The 6,089-nt window shown below is 46.4% G+C and overlaps 1 protein-coding gene across 2 annotated transcripts in view; it reads left to right on the forward strand.

Annotated features, from left to right (window-relative positions):
• The window catches only part of WWOX (WW domain containing oxidoreductase), a 1,123,672-nt gene that overhangs the window by 524,086 nt on the left and 593,497 nt on the right, over positions 1-6,089 (forward strand). The window lies entirely within an intron of this gene.

Consider the following 6,089-nt stretch of genomic DNA (forward strand, 5'->3'; position numbering starts at 1 on the left):
CCCATCTCTAAGGCATTCAGCATAGTCCTCTTAGGATAACATGAGCGCTCAAGTAATAGTAAATATTACTATGTGTCTCATTTGTTCCCACATGCTCTGGGGTCACTACCAACCTTGGCTTTCACCCACCTGTGGATCTATGACCTTGTCCTTCTCAGAACACCACCTGATACTTATGGGCTCCCCAAGAGGTGCCTCTTGAGAGTTCATAGAGAGACTGTGCTTTAGTAACTCATGATTTTTGCCCTCAACTTGTCTCACATGAGACCTTCCCACTTGTTCCTCTGCTCACGATGACATGTGAGGGCTCCCCTCCATGCCTGCTGCTGCTGGCGCCTATCACTCCTGACCACATTAACGTCTGTGCCCAGGGCCCATTTCCTGCCATTCCCAACACCACTGCCTTCTCCAGGCCTAGGGCAGGGATCACTGTTTCAGAAACATGAGCATATGGAAGCCCCAGTGTGTTCCTTGAACTCCTGATGAGTGAGCTGTCCTCATGTGGTGTCATACTTGGTCATCTGGACCCTGGGGCTGCCTGAGTGTCCCTGTCATAAGGCTCCTCTTGAAACCAGATTGGTGTCTATGGGGGTCATCTGGGAAACCTAGCTCTGGCAGAATCGCTCTCCTGCCAGTTTCCTCCCCAAGCTCACAAGGGGCATTTACGCTTTCTCCCTCTACAAAACCTGCATGCAAATCATCTGATGGAATTGACCCATAGTGGGTGTTCTCCACCAGTTCAACACGCCTGAATTCCGGATTCCAGTTGCAGTCACCACTACTGTTGTTGTGTAAGTATTGCTAGAGATGGCTGCACAATGCCTGGGAAAGCTAGCTAAGCACTGATTGGAAGAAGACCCCAGCTCTTTGTAAAGAACTTTCCAGCCAAGAATGCTTTCAAAAATGGGAACAAGACCCCAACCCCTTATCGGAAACTTTGGAGGCCAGATGTGTTTCAGAAATCAGAAGTTTTCAAATTGTAAGAAGAGAATACACTGCGTATTCTGTGTATTACAGGGGTCAGCAAATTCACAGCCCATAGGCCACATCTGGCCTGTTTTTGTAAATAAAGTTTTATTGCTATACAGCTATACCCATTGGTTTATATACTGCCCATGGCTGCTTTCAGCTACAGTGGCAGAGCTGAGTAGTCACCATAGTAGCTGTATGCCCACAAAGCCTAAAATATTTACTCTCTGGCTCTTTGCAGAAAATGCACTGAACCTTGCGTGTTGTGTCACCCCTGGCGGCAGCACCTTGTAATTAAGCACGTGAATATCTCACATCAGAATGAATGAATATTCACACTCAGTGGGATAAGTAACTTCTGTCGACTGTAGATAGATTTTGCCATCAAATGGTTATTGAAATAACTGTGTTGACAGGCTTTTGGGTTTCACAGAGTCCTTTCAGCTTGGGCATGTAGAGAAATAGATGCACAAAGCAGAGGGAGTCAAGTATAATGACGTGGTCTATTTATGTGTGTACTGTTTTGTTTTTGGTAAAATCATGCTTGTCATCTCTTCAACGCGTCATTTATTCTGAGTCCAGATTACCGCCTTTGGGCCGGGGCCCTGAGGTATCTCCTGTACTCTGGCTGGGGGTGATGGCGGCAGGTCCTCTGGGCCAGACCAGATCCGCCCTGTTCACGATGTCTGTCCTGCTGGCCTCACTTCGGTGTCATTCCAGAAGCTGACCCTGGGGAGCAGATTCAACACCTGCTGGTGTCAATCTCTTAATTTCAGGAAAATATGTGGGTCTTTGAGCTAGAGGGACATAGGTGTATGGCAGATGAGGGACCACCCCCTCCACCTTAGTCCAGTTCCAGGGACTCGCCTTTTTGATACTAAGGCTACCTGAAGGGGTCAGGGGGCCAACAGCATGCTCGGCCTTGATGTATTTTATGTATACTCCGGAAATGTTGAAAGAGTTTTCTTTTTATTTGTTTGGTTTTTTTAAAATTTTTTTTAAAATCGTACTTTAAGTTCTGAAATACATGGGCAGAACATGCAGAGTTGTTGCATAGGTATACGTGTGCCGTGGTGGTTCGCTGCACCCATCAACCTGTCTTTTAAATGCATTCTTAGATTTTCCTTCCCCATAGCTCTTTGTGATGCTTGGTTTAATCAGTCGACACATATTTAATAATCTTTTGCTCTGGGCTGTGTTATATACAGCTCCCTCCCTAATCTTGCTAGAAGGTAGGGCTAATGCATTGTCAGTTCAGAAATAGGGGGTGGTCCTGAGTCTGGGGACACTCTGGTGAAATTCTATGTGTAAAATCATTTGTACAATTTATATTTTTAGCTACATTAAAATGATCATATGTCTGCCATTTTTTTTGGAGGTTGTAAGCTAAGTAATAACATTATAGAAACTCTGCATTATTTGATAGGGCATCATGACTGTCGAAGGTGCTAATGGGAGATCCTAAGTTGCAGGCTCTGCTACAGACATCAGGTCCTGTAGGACACGGGCTGCCTTCGCTTCTTCTCCATGACTGGGTACCTGGTATATAGCTGGGTAAAAAGAGGTTGTTGGGGCTGGGCACCACACCTCACATCTGTAATTTCAACACGTAGGGAGGCTGAGGCAGGAGGATCTCCTGAGATCCAGAATTCAAGACCAGGCTGGGCACGACCCATCTCTACTATAAATTTAAAAATCAGTTGGGTGTGGTGGTGCACAACTCTAGTCCCAGCTACCTGGGGCTACTGGAAAGGCGAGGCAAGAGAATCCCCTGAGCCCGAAAGTTGGAGGCTGCTGTAGCTATGTTTGCACCACTGCATTCCAGCCTGGGCAACAGAGCAAGACCCCATTTCCAAAAAATAAATGAAATAAGTATATAACAAATAAACAAAAAGTAGTTGTTGAAAGAAAAGGAGGGAAGAAATGCTGTCTTAGGAAATCAGTAGGATTTTTTTCTTTTTTTTTGAGACGGAGTCTTGCTCTGTTGCCCAGGCTGGAGTGCAGCGGCGCAATCTCGGCTCACTGCAAGCTCCTCCTCCCGGGTTCACGCCATTCTCCCGCCTCAGCCTCCTGAGTAGCTGTGACTACAGGTGCCTGCCACCATGCCCGGCTAACTTTTTGTATTTTTAGTAGAGACAGAGTTTCACTGTGTTAGCCAGGATGGTCTCGATCTCCTGACCTTGTAATCCGCCCACCTCAGCTTCCAAAAGTGCTGGGATTACGGGCGTGAGCTACCGTGCCCGGCCAGGATAATCTTTAAGAAGATAACATTAGCTATTCTCACTTTCCAAGTAGAATTTCCTACTCTGTGTCTTTGGCCTGGAAAGGGTATTGGTAACAACTGTCTTTGGCTTTCGCCGCCATGTGTAAGCATTCCCATGGCCACACAAGCACACACGCACTTTTGTTTTTTCAATTATATGAGCAAGTAGGATGTTTGTCTTAGTTTTTATGGGCTGCTATCACAAAATGCCATGGACTGAATAATATATAAACAGCGGAAATGTATTTCTCACAGTTCCAGAGGCTGAGAAGTCCAAGATGAAGGCACTGGCAGATTCAGTGTCTGCTGAGGATCTGCTTTTGATCTCATAGATGTCCATCATCTTGCTATTTCCTTACCTGGTAGAAGGGTTGAGGCAACTCTCTGGGGTCTCTTTTAAAAGGGCACTAATGGCCGGACGCGGTGGCTCACGCCTGTAATCTCTGCACTTTGAGAGGCTGAGGCAGATGGATCACTTGAAGTCAAGAGTTTGAGCCCAGCCTGGCCAACATGGTGAACCACTATCTCTACTAAAAATAAAGAATTAGCCAGGCTTGGTGGCTCGCACTTGTAAATCCCAGCTACTCGGAAGGCTGAGGCAGAATTGCTTGAACTGGGAGGCAGCGGTTGCAATGAGCTGAGATGGTGCCACTGTGCTCCAGTCTGGGAGACAGAGGAAGGAGACTCTATCAAGAATAATAATAGTGATAAAGTAAAAGGGCACTAACCCTACTCAGGAAGCCGTCACTCTGATGACCTAATTACCTCCCAAAGTCCCTACTTCCTAATATCACCACTGTGGGGGTTAGAATTTCAACATATAAATTTTGGGGGTACACATTCAAACCACAATAATGTTTTATAATGTTCATTCTGCTTTAATAAGAGACACATTTAAGATAATAGACATGATCTGAGAAGAAACAAAACCCAGCCTGGTGATTCTGGCAGCCTTACCACGTATCATTCACATACACACGGCCATATAAATAGCCTGGACATTCTGTTCAACCCTCCACATCAACTGGTCAATTTAGTCTTTAAAAGGTGATAGGCCGGGTGTGGTGGCTCATGCCTGTAATCCCAGCACTTTGGGAGGCCAAGGCAGGTGGATCGCTTGAGCCCAGGAGTTCAACACCAGCCTGGGTAACATGGTGAAACTCACGTCTACTAAGAATACAAAATATTAGTTGGGTGTGGTGGCATGCACCTGTCACCCCAGCTACTCAAGAGGCTGAGGTGGAAGGATCACTTGAGCCCCGGAGGCAGAGGTTACAGTGAGCCGAGATCTCACCACTGCACTCCTGCCTGAGCCACAAAGAGAGACCCTGTATCCAAAAAACAAAGACCATACTGTGGCTTTGCTGCTTTGCTCAAGCATTCCATGAAATTGATCATTCATTCACAATGCTCAGTGCAGTGACTTTGCTGAGCTCAGGTGGCGGACTTAAGCAGCCACATAAAGAAGCACCCATGGCTTTCTCTGAGGATGTGCTTGTGTGTTTTCTGAGGAAAGCAGGTGAAAATCCCTGAGGGGTATCCCCCAACCCCATGGTAGAAGTGAGTCCCCCTGCTCCACAAGCTTGCATGGCGCTCAGGTAGTCCAGTGGGGCCCCACCTCATTCTTCCCAGTCCCAGGAAATCTTCGTGCATGGCCGTCTTTTCTGTGCTATCTCGGGCTTCTCACTCCTCGGCGCCATCGGCACAGTGCTTCCGGCATCCCAGGAACTCCGTTAATGTTTATTTGGATGATGGAATAATGCTGTCTTGCTGTATTTTGACATTTCTGTCAATCAAAATACTAATCTACCTCTACCTAGCACCTTTTCATGTGCACACTGCCCATCTTTATAACAAACTGTGAGTAGAAAGGACTTTTAATCTTCATTATATTATCATTCATATGAATAACATTAACAATTAGTGTTTATTGAGCCCCTACTATGAGCCAGATGTGGTGTTCGGTGCTGTTCATGTGTTTTTGAATTAAATTTTCATGACAAGCCTAAGAGGCCATGACTCTCCACATTCTGCCTCTGAGAGACACAAGGCTGGGAGGCAGGAAATGACTTACTGAAGACCACAGGACAAATTGGGGACTTGAGTCCCGATCTCTCTGACTCTAAAGTCCTTGCTCTCAAACCTCTGTCCATCTCAAATGGAAAAGCACTGAGGCAGTTCTTACTCTGGACCTTGTATTATTTTGCCTGGGCTGCTGTAGAAATACCACAGGTCAGGTGACTTAAACAACAGCAGTGTAGTTCCTCACACTTCTGGATGTTGGGAGTGCAAGGTCAAGGTGTCAGTAGGGTTAGTTTCTCTCTGGGCCGTCCCCCCAGCTTGTAGTTGACCATCTTCTCTATCTTCTCGTGGAAGACCACAAGAAGATACATATGTGGGTTTGCATACTTACGGCCTCTTCTTGTAAGGGCACTGGTCATATTGGATTAGGGTCTACTGTAGTGACTTTATTTTTACCTGAACTATCTCTTTGAAGCCTCTGTCTCCAAATACAGTCACATTCTGAGGTACTGGGGCTTCGGGCTTCAGCATACAAAGTTTGGGACACAGTACGGCTCATAAGAGACCTCTTCTCAACAGCATCCGTGTTTGATCTGGGGGAACAAAGCTAGAATTGCTTTCCTCCTTGTAATATGTATAATGACTCATGAGAGAATTCCCCCCCATCCCCGTCTTCCCCACCTGAGACCTAAGAGGAAGAGAAGGAAGCTTGCAGTCGTAGCCCTGTGGCCTGTATCGGTCAATGACCAAACACTCAGACCTAGTTGACAGGCTGTATGTGGACACCTTGGATGTGCCCAGCATGGATCTTCTCCAAGTAAGAGGCCTTGGAGTC

Source organism: Macaca mulatta, chromosome 20 (genome assembly GCF_049350105.2).
Source record: "Macaca mulatta isolate MMU2019108-1 chromosome 20, T2T-MMU8v2.0, whole genome shotgun sequence".
NCBI classification, from domain to species: Eukaryota; Metazoa; Chordata; class Mammalia; order Primates; family Cercopithecidae; genus Macaca; species Macaca mulatta.